Source organism: Lycium barbarum, chromosome 12 (genome assembly GCF_019175385.1).
Source record: "Lycium barbarum isolate Lr01 chromosome 12, ASM1917538v2, whole genome shotgun sequence".
Lineage (NCBI taxonomy): Eukaryota > Viridiplantae > Streptophyta > Magnoliopsida > Solanales > Solanaceae > Lycium > Lycium barbarum.
This window is the reverse complement of record NC_083348.1, coordinates 22265170-22277352: the sequence shown is the minus strand read 5'-3', so window position 1 is coordinate 22277352 and position 12183 is coordinate 22265170.

Sequence of the window (12183 nt, the reverse complement as noted above, 5' to 3'; positions counted from 1 at the left end):
TTAAACATTTCTAGGAATGAAGTATAGTAACATCTCTAGCTTAACAAGAGTACAGTCATTTTGAAGGGAAATTCGTTTACGTTGCACTTCCATTGGGTTGATGCCAAAAGAAGGAAGGGGTAGCCTTAACATACCTTTGTCATTTTACTTGACAATACAACCAAAGCAGCCCATAGCACCTCGATCTACAATAATGATAATAACACTCTCGTCAAACTAAGAAAACACTAGTACACGATATATCGAGGAACAAGCTCATTTTACAATGAATCAGACAGCACCACCCTATTTCTTTCACATCCCTCAAGTTCAGGACAGACAATAACAACGATGATATCAAATCCAAAAAATATCAGCGATAAATTGACTTAGAACAACCCCCAAGCAGTCCACAAGACAAAAACATCAACATACACGATTTCCGATATAACTTCTGTATTTTCTTATCTAATAACTTGGAGAAACTTTTGATACATAGTAGGAGAGGATACTTCTTACCTTATTCCTGCAATACAACACTTTTTCCAAGCCTTCTCCAACTTAGAAGGATTTCTATCCCAAGAACAAGTAGAAAGGGATGATGAGCATAATCTCTACACACTTACTGAGGGTAGATTAGCGTTGTTATTTTCTAAATGTTGATCTATTTGATAGGAGAACCTCTAGGGATCATTTGGGAGTATTTTGGGTGAGAGGAGAGTGAAACTGGAATGAAATTGTACCCCACCGCTTCAATATATAACCTGAAATTTTCCACCGCCTCCCACATACAGTTGGACATGCAGTCGTATGTGGTGACATCCAGTCTATATGTCAACTGTATATGGGACCATACATGTCCATATTCCTCTAAATCTCACTTCTAATCAGATGGAGCAATATACGGCCCGTACCTGTATTGTACTGCCCATATGTTGCTCCATATGTCGGGAACTTCGTCGAAAATCATTCGCTTTGATTCTTTTAACGTTTAATCCTTCCAACACATACTGACCATGGTTCCAAACACATATAACCGTAAATAACATCTTTTTCGGTCTTATGTTAACGTATCTTACGATGCCACTAAACGCATGGAAATGTGCAATGTAACATCCTCCCCCCCCCCCCCCGGAACATTCGTCCTCGAATATAGAGGTACATAGGGGAGAAACTAACTTATTAAGGCTTTCGTGAAAATTTGATAGGCTCCCCTATATCAGGTACTACACCAAAACCTGCAGGCAGTCAAAACTCAACCTAGGTGGCTCACAGTGCCACATAATAGCATACATACAAATCAAATCTCACACAGTCTTTACATATCAAAAGAAATATTATAAGCGATCATTTACCTTATAAGCTAGATGCTGCTTTGGTTTTTTTGCAACACTTTATTTAGGGCTTTATCTAAGTATGGAATGGAAGTTAGTTTAAAATCAACATGGCATGACAATGAAAATGTACAAAAGGTTCTTAGTCGTCAAGGACCTTTTGTCTGAAATTAATGAGGATACTTGGATTTCGTTTCCTCTTCGGTTTCCCACGTCATCTGCTAAACGTTCTTATTCCTCCACAGCATCTACACCGAAGTTGGTTCCTTAATCCTCACTCTACAGACTTACCGTTCAAGGATATCCACCAAGACCTCTTTACAAGATGGGTCCTCTGTGATCTACACGTCACCAATTAGAACAACTCGAGAGGGGTCTCCGACACACTTTAATAACATGGATACATAGAGAAATGGGTGGATAGACTCCAATCCTGGGGCTAATGCTATCTCGTAGGCTATTTGGTTTATCCTCCAAATGATTTGTAAGGCCCAGTGTTTCGTGGGTTGAGCTTTCCCTTTTTACCAAATCTCATCACACACTTCAAAGGCAAAACCTTTAAGAAGAACCAATCACCACCTTGGAATTCTAGATCTAGCTGCTGCACATCTGAATGTGACTTTTGAAGGCTCTGAGCTGCCAAAAGTCACTCCTGAATAAGTTTCAGCTTCTCTACAACTTGGTTAACTAGATCTAGACTAAATAATTCTAACTCGCCCACTTGGAACCACCCGTTTGGAGAGCTACACTTCCGCCCAGACAAAGACACATAAGGTGCCATTTTGATGCTAGCATGATAGTTGTTTATAGATGTAAACTTAATAAGGGGGAAATGATCGCCCCAGCTTTCTTTGAAATGTAGCACGCATGCTGATAGCATATCCTCGAACGAGCTAGTCATCCATTTGAGGATGAAGGGTTGTACTAAGGTTTACCTGAGTCCCAGACCCTTAAGAAAAGATCTCCAGAAATTTGTTATAAATTGAGGGCCTCTACAAGAGTCAAGCTATCTCTTTAATATACAATTTTGCATAATCTTAGGTAGTATACGTGGTTCTGACTGGCAAGAAGTGAGCTGATTTGGTTAGCCTATCAAAAATCACCCATATTGAATCAAATTTATTATATGAACGAGCCAAACCCATAATGAAATCCATGTTGATCATCACCCACTTCCACATCAGGATTTCTATATGCTATAATAACCCACCGGGCTTCTAGTGTTCCGCCTTAACTTGCTGACAATTGGGATACTGGGCTACGAATTCTGCAATATGTTTCTTCATGTCATTCCACTAATACATACCCTTTATATCATGATACATTTTTGTTGAACCGAGATGAATAAAATACCAAGAATAATGGACCTCTAACATGATCTTGTCCCCCAACCCTGCTACATTCGGAACACATAATCGACCTCGATATTTCAGGACTCCACCTTCTCCAAGCTCAAATGTTTCGGTCTTATTCGGTTGATTACCCTCTCTGATCCGCCCTAATACGGGATCTTCATACTATTGCGCCTTTACTTCAGCTACCAGGGATGATTTAGCTGTGTTATGAATTACAATACAACCATTGTCTAAGTCCATAAGTCAAACTCTCAAACTAGCTAGCTGATGAATTTCTCGGGTCAACTCCTTCCTTTAATCCCCTACAGGTAACAAATTTCCCATGGACTTACGACTAGGGGCATCGGTTACAACATTAGCTTTGTCGGGATGATATATGATGTCAACATCATAGTCTTTAAGCAATTCGAGCCATCTCCGCTGCCTCAAATTTAGCTCTTTCTTCTTGAATATATATTGGAGGCTCTTATGGTCTGTAAAGATATCCACATGAACACCGTATAGATAATGCTACCATATTTTCATTGTATATATATCACTACTGCTAGCACCATGTCATGCACTGGATAGTTTTGCTCATGCTTTCTCAATTTCCAAGAAGCATATGTGATTACCTTACCATGATGCACCAATGCACATCCCAAGCCTGTGCCTGAAGCATCACAATAAATTGCATAGCCTTTTGTACCTTCTAGAGAAGTAAGAACGGGCGCTGACATCAATCTGTTCTTCAGCTCTTGGAAGCTCTGCTCACAGGCATTAAACCACTAAAACATGGTTGTCTTTTGTGTTAACTTCGTCAATGGTGTTGCTATAGTGGAAAACACATCTACGAACTTCTGATGGATTCATGTGCCTGAGCCAATTCTTCACTTCTTTAATCTTTTGAGTATCAACTCTAATACCTTTATTCGACACTATATGGCCATGAAACGCCACCGAATTCAACAAGAACTCGCACTTCAAAAATTCGGCATACATCTTACGATCCTGCAGCGTGTGTAATACTATCCGTAGGTGGTCTGTATGCTCTGCTTCTGCGCGAGAATAAACCAGGATGTCATAGATAAATACAATCACTAACACATCTAAGAAAGGCCAGAATACAGTGTTCATCAAGTCCACATATGTTGTCGGCGCATAATGTTAGCCCAAAAGACATTACCGAGAACTCAAAATGCCTATATCTCATTCTGAAAGCAGTCTTTGGAATGTCCTTCCCCTTCAACCTCACCCTCAACTGATGAAAACCTGACCATATGTCGATCTTCGAGAAGAATTTGGCACCCGACAACAAGTTAAATAGATCATCAATTCTGGGGAGGGGATAATTGTTCTTCACAGTGACTTTGTTTACTTGCCGATAATCCATCTACATTCACACAAATAATACTGGTGCACTCCAAGGTGAAATGATGGGCCTTATGAAGCCCTTCTCTAAACTGCTCCTTATGAAGACTTTCTCCAAAATCCCTTCAATTCTCTCAATTCTGCAGGAGCCACTCGATAAGAAGAAATAGATATCGGTTGAGTGTCTTAGAGCACATCAATATCGAAAATCTCCCTTCTGGAGGAAAACCCGCAGCCTTATTTGCGTATCCATCAGGAAATTCATTAACCACCAAAATTGACTGAAGAGTTAGTGGTTCTACATCTACCTTTCTTACTCGAACAAGATTGTATATATCCGATCTGGAGATCATCTTCCTCGCCTTTAGATTGGAAATAAACCTACCCTTCGATGTTGTAGCATGAACCTTCCATTCAAGGAATGGCTCGTCTGGAAACTTGAATCTAACCATCTTCGTCCAACATTCAACCATGGCATAACAGGACGCCAACCAATCCTTGCCCATAATAACATCAAAATCCACCATCTCTAACTCCACTAGATCCGTGGAGATATCACGGCTACAAATTACAACCGTAAAACTTCGATAGATCCGCCTAGCAATAGTTGATTCACCCACTGGTGTAGATACCACAAATGCTTGCGTAATAACCCAGGGTCTAAACCTAATTTACGAGCAAAAAAGGGAGTGACTTACAAAAATGTAGAATCTAGATCTATCTATGCATATACATCATGTGAACAAACGGATAGATTATTCCCATGACATTTTGTCATTTCATTTGCTAAAATATTATCAAATATCTATTGTATATCATCTTGTGTATTTTGTATATTTTTCAAAGCATGTTTGTCAATATTTAATTCAAGAAATAGTTAAAACAGTTATTTAAATAATTGTTTAAACTACTAATGTCAAATGGGCAAATATTTTACTCTGTTAAATCAAGAAAATTGATTAATTAAATTGATAATCAATTACATCTCAATTTCGTAAGTTATTTGGCCATAATCGCAATTATTTCCAAAAAAATTATTATAATTAATTTTTCTGTTAATTGCATGAGTTAAATGTGGTTATAATGACAATAGCCAATTTTATTTCTACGCTTTAATTGTGGCTATAATCGAAAAGATAAAATTATTTGCTTGCATATCAGTTATGGTCATATTTGAAAGAGGTCAATTAAGTCATCCTCTTTAATTAAGCTATAATAGAAATGATTAGTTATTTTCAAAATGGCTATAATTAAAATAGCTAATTAGTTTCCACTTTTAAAATTTGCTATTTGTTAAATTAATCAGTAACCACATTTTTGAAAAAAAATTGGCCATTTTCATATATGTATAGACATGAATATATGTTTGTATATACATATATACACGTTTGGGCCTCCCCTTTCTTTCCTTTTAAAAATTGGCCAGGCCCAGTGTCACGACCCAATTTAGGGTCGCACGGGCTCCTAACTTTCCCGCCTCGGTAGGCAAACCCTCTATCAAATAACACATCATTTAGGTAAAGATGAATCATTTAAACCAAAAGATATTTAGAAATAACAGCGGAACATCATAATATATTCAATAAACTCAAGTATTAATATGATTACAACAATTTAATGATTACAGACTCGATCCAACTTCTTATAACCTGATCTAGACTGGTACAAGAGCGACTAAATGATTCCAGATTACCACTGCATTCTAAGACTCAACCTCCGTCCCAGAATGAAGTGGGAGGAGGCGTTCCAGATAGGCACCGCACATTCCGTAAATGTCACAATCAACCACCTGAAACAATCTACACCCCAAAAAGACCGTAGCAAGTACAACATCAGTACAATCCACGCGTACTGAGTAAGTATCATAGGCCGACAATGGTTAGAAACATATATCAAGAAAAGAATTCGCAGATAAACATGATAGTAACTGAGTCCAGTCATACGTCTATCTATCGCGCATTATAACATCAATACCCTTAAATCATTAACTTCCCTCTAATAACCACAAGTCAATTTCACAACTGTTTCACAATTCATATATCATTATATCGTTCATTTTTAGTCTAGGAGTCAACTCATCATTATGACATCCTTTATCCTACATCACTTAAAGACCAAACATGTAACTAATCTTACGGACGATCTATGGGGTGCTTCAATAAGTTAAACCAATAAATCCGGATACAAGCACACGTCATTGCCTAAGTAGAGCGGCTAAACCCAATTGTACCAAGTCTCCGTAAGTACAATGCGAAAACAACATCACAAGTAAAATACCAAGTCATCTCAACATAAAACAGTAATACAATGCAATGCAATAATGTATGAATGCAATGCCATGGATATGTTGTGTACTCGTGTGCTCCGGATGGAAATATCGACATGACGGTAACACAATCCAAGGTGACTCACAAGGTCTAAGTGCCACCCATCCCGGATATTTTTCCAACAGACAGACAGGACCCCGAATCTTTGCCCATGGTGGGTTCTCACGGGCACCACACTGGGGGACCCCCGAGGTCCATGAACTCACTCAATTAATGATTTCGAAACTAACATCAGATATATTCCTGTCACATCACATAAGTAAAATTGAGCCCAGCTCATCAAGTGTTTCATCAAATATCATCTGTATCTCAATAGTGTATCATGAAAATGAGAGTGCGTGCAGTGCAAGTATTATCATCAATAATCATGCTCAATATCACAAGTACCAACAATGGGTATGCCAATAATATATTTGAGTCACAAGTACCAACAGTGGGTATGCCAACTATATATCAATGTCACAAATACCAACATGAGTATGCCAACAATACCATGAATACTAGTCAAGTCATATGGAAATCTATCCTCGTAGTAGTCATCAAATTAAGGTACCACCATAGCACAACCTAGATGTAACCACAGATTCCAATACCTATTAACACACGTGGCTTCAAGCCAACACAAGATTAATCAGGTCGCAATACATTATATCACTTTATCTTATCAGCCTATTAGCTTAGAACAAGTAATTTGACCTTCTACTCACAAGTTATTCATCACAACTCAGTCTAGATCTCAATCACAATCGTTGGTACATTTTATCCATCCAATTATTGACTATATTCACTGTTAATAGCATAACACAATTAAACACATATTATGGAAATTCTCATCATAAGACATAGAAAAATTAGGTATCACCCACTACTCCCAAATCACATAAACTCCACCGATATTTCAAGAAAACCACATCAAACATCCTAAAGAATCTACAGGCCACAAGTCCAAACATACAAATCACACAACAATACTATCCTAGGATTCCATCCCAAATTTCTGATTCCTACACATGCATTCTCCATTCCTTCTAATACATGAATATGAGAAACTAACCGGAGTCTACCGAAAGGAAAGCCATAACCTACCTTATAGACGAGAGGGTGCCACGAACATCCATTGATTTTCATCTAGATCGCCACATCGTAATATGTATCAGCACCTTAGTAGATATAAACCAAAAGTTTATTATGCTAAGGTGTTATGGAGAATACCACCTTCAGGGAGATTAAAATGAATACAGATAGGGTAAGCAGAGGCAATCCTGGGATTAGTTCATATGGATTCTGCATCAGAGATAGCAATGGGGATTTGGTTTATGCAGAAGCACAACAAATAGGAATAGCAACAAACATGGAAGCTAAAGCTGAGGCTATAAAACAAGCTCTGAAGTTCTGCAAAGAACACAACATTTAACAGGTTCAACTGCAGACTGACTCACTTGTCCTTCAAAACATCTTACAAGGTACAGGGATCACTCCATGGGAACTGAGAAATCAGATTGAAGAGATCAAACAGGACATGAGAACAGTACAAGTGCAGATCAATCATATTTTCAGGGAAGGCAACAAGTTGGCAGACTTTCTAGCAAATCAAGCTTTGGATCATGCAGAGATCAAAGTACATGACTTTATACTCATGCCATCAGAAGGAAGAAGAATTCTCAATATGAACAAATCACAATTTCCTCAACTGAGGATTAGAACAAGGAGGATTGAGTAGCTTGACAATCAATAATGATACTACATGTATGGATACTCATATGGTGTGTGCACAGATTTCGACTATCATCAAAGCTGACTCATCGAGATCACAAAGGACATACTAGCTTAGACATACAGGATAGAACTGGAGGACAGTTTCTTATTTTTTTGATATTAGCTAGCTCATATTATAGACATGCTGTAAAAGACTATTTTTTTTCATTATGCACTTATTAATAAAAAGTTCTAACAGGCCTGGCCTGCTAGACCGCAATTTTTTTTAAAAACAAATCGTACGAAAGAGCTTGGAGACAACCTTGAGGCCCAAGAATAGAAATTTACCATTAGAACCCTCATAAGTGATTTCGGATTAATAAGGAAGGTTTGGGATCTTAACCCACTTCTAGATTCCATCTACAACAATACTAGGTGATTTACCAATTTTTAAGCTTATATGGAGAAATAACCATTTCCAAGATCCATGGAAGAACTCATTTTTAAGAGGAAAGAAGGTAGGAATCTAAGTCATTTAACTCATTTAGGTGAAGAACATGGAAGTTTACTTAGTGGGATTCATGTGAAAGCTGATGCTAACCCAACATCCCTCCAACTCTAGATACTTGTAATACCCATTAGATTTTTCTCTAGCTGAAGATTTTTAGGAGTGATTTACTAGGTGGAAGAAGAATTTGAAGGTCTTAGAAAGATTTTCATGTCCAACAAATATAATTTTTATACTTCCCCAACGACCTGTGCCGCTGGAATTTAGGGTTGTGAAAAATAGGACCAATTTCTGAAATGATTTCTTAAATAGTGAATTTAACTGCGGGTCACTGCTTCAGCAGTTGGTCTGCCGCTTCAGCAGCAGCGCTGCAACACTTTAATAGGTGCTGCATCGGCCTGTGCCACCACAGCACCAGCGCTGCAACACTCTAATAGGTGTTGCATCGGCCTGCGCCACCACAGCACCAGCGCTTTAGCGGGGTCATGGATTCTGGAACGGCACAGCTTTAGCGCTTAGACTCGCGCTTGGGCGGTCTAACTGGGTCCACGACACAAATTTCGATGATTGAATCTCTTCCGTACAATGGGACTCGCTAGGCTAGATGTCTTCCAGAATTAATTAGTGAGCGGAATTTTCCAGGAAGACACGGTTATGGATATTTCAAATTTTTTTACAGTAACGACGAAACGGGTCATTACACCCAGTCCAATTCGGACCAAACCTAGCCCAATTGCCTCATTTATACATTTAACCAAATGACCCTATATGTACACAATTCAAACACATTGTGTATTGTATGAGCCAAGGGTTTCAAAACCATAATAGACTCCTTAAGATTCTCTCTCTCTCTCTCTTTCATTGTCACCATTCCAAAAATGGCAACGATGCAGAATACCGTGTTCTCTTCAGTATGTGTATGCTCGAAAGAGGCAAAGCATTAATTGCTTTGACCTCTCTCTTACTCTCTTCACCGCCGAACCACCTTCAAAGAGGTGAGGTTTCTACTCCTTTAGCTTTTTCATCATCTTTCTTTGATTCGCCTTATCTTGTTGCGATTTTAAATACTCAAATTTGATTGGTTTGCTATGAATTGGAGTTATCCCCCCCCCCCACCCCCTTAATCCATTAGTCCCACATTGGTTTGAATTTGAAAACCCTAGAGTTTGGTGTTCTATATAAAGAACCCCAATTTCACATTATCGACACACAAAAAATACTTCCATGTTCAGCAAAAACCTATTTGTAGGTTTTATACTGAATTTGTGAGCATATTTGGGGTTTTGGTTTGGCTCGAAACCCTGTCTAGTCTAAAATTTAGTCTTAGTTTTTGAAATCTTTGGATTTGTTTGTGGTTTATGTGTCTATGAGGTTTGGAGGAGAAGGAAGAGCTCTCAAACTCCATTCTCTACAAGGTTACCATTGCAAAAGGTAAAACTCTTCCATTTCTTTGTTATTCATGTATTTATCGGTTTAGATATTTAGTTATGTGGCTTATTTATGTGTTTTAGTGTTCTTTGTTTGTTTATTTGGCTTAGCTTAGTTATTTTTTATGTGTTAATTACTGTCCAAGATTCTTTATTCATGTGATTTAGTATTAGTAGATTGATTTAAAAAATTATTAAAATTATGGTCTACTTATGTTATTTAACCTGAACATGATTAGTTAAGCATATCTAATGGTTACTCTTGTTATATGAAGGTTGGTTTGAATCCCTATAGAATGACCTTTCATTCGTAGTAATCTTGATTAAGAATAAATAAATCTTGTTTAGAAGCCCAACTTTTGTTCCTATGCTTATGATCTTGCACTAAATGAGTCTCAAACTTGCTCACTGATTTCCCTGTATGGATATTACTCAAGTCCAATCTAGTGAATATTTCTATATGTTGAAAGATTACATGTGTTTGTATGCTTGAGTTGTTAGGTTGATATGACTTAATGATAATCCTACCATGATTCAATAAGCTATGGGGGAGATTCATTTTGGTCCTCATCAAGGCTAAGCATATGGTCATTGTGATATTGATAAGTAACCTGTCCTGAACACATCATCTTTACTGCTCATGTTCTCTGTGTGTGTCTATGGCATGAATAGTCCTACTCCTTTTAAATGTTGTTGTTGGGTTCAAGATTGGCTTAAACTCTCAATGATAAAAATTAGACATGTCCTAATCTGTAAACATGTGTTTTAAATGGTTTGATTTGTCTTGGGATTTTTCTAAAGGAGGGATTAGTTTGTTTCTTTACTAGGCTCAAGGTGATATAACCTACGTGGTCCGATATGATGTGAACATGAAGTAACCAGATAGTTGCCTAAATGCGTAGGGAAATGATGAAATATAAGTCAAGAAGCATAATCGTTGGCCTGCCTTAAATGACCCAACTTATACCTTTTTTATGTAATGGAATTATTGAATTCCTATAGGACCCTCTGAGGTTTCAATATATGAGGAAAGGAAGACACTATCTTACAAAAATGATGATAAGTGAACTGAAGTGCTGAGGTCTGTTTGTAAAGCCTTGGGCATTCTGTGGATATTATGCTTATGTCTCTATGTGTTAGTCCTACATCTTGTCCTAAGCTGTTTCATGTTGTGGTCTAGAGGATTAGAGGGTTGTTTCTCCTCTATGATAGTCTATATCTGAAGCCTGTTCTATTTGGTTATGTTAAGAGGTTCCTTGTAGACATTAAGAATCTATCAAAGGGCCTAAGTGAGAATTTAGTATGGCCATTTCTTATCTTACACCATCTCTTGTCTGCACTTCTAGGCATGTTGCGTGATATGTCTATTGATTTAGTTGTTGTTTTTTGAGAGATATGATTTATGTTTATGTAGATTTTGTTGATATAAATGCCTTGTTCTTCCTAAGCAAGCCATCTTTGTTGTGTGTCATTCTCCTCTAATGGGCATTACTAGTATTCAAGTAGTGAATGTGTAGTATATGTATATATAGATCTATATCTTCTATATCTAAATATGTTGTCACGACCCAACCTCGTGGCCGCGACTGGTACCCTAACTGGGTACCCGTACATACCTACCTGACAGAACTTTGTACCATACAGATTTTTTTTTTCAAACAGATGTTTACAAAATCAGGCCGATACAGATACGGCACGCGCGCGAACATATACATACCTGAACATACAGAAATTTACAGATAAGCCGATGAGGCTAACATACAGACGGAGTCACAAAATCGCTCATACCTACCAAACAGATGAAACCCGTAACCCACACATCTATCTACAGGCCTCTAAAGACATACAGAATCAGATGACGGGACAGGGCCCCGCCGTACCCCAAAATACCATACATACAGAGTCTACAGATAACAGAAGATATATACCAAAAGTATTTGCTCCGGATCGAAGGAGCTCTTCAGAATAGCAGAATCCGAGCCCTAGACTGGCGGCGTATCACCAAGTGCGCCTGTACCTGCGGGCATGTAACGCAGCCCCCGAAGAAACGGGGGTCAGTACAAAAATGTACCGAGTATGTAAAGCAGAAATATATCAAACATAATCATGATCTGGACCGGAAGCACAGAAATATAATAGACAGGCTCATAAGCCGGACGGACAGAGTCATAGTCCCGAAAAACGGACAGAATCATGGTCCAGATAGAC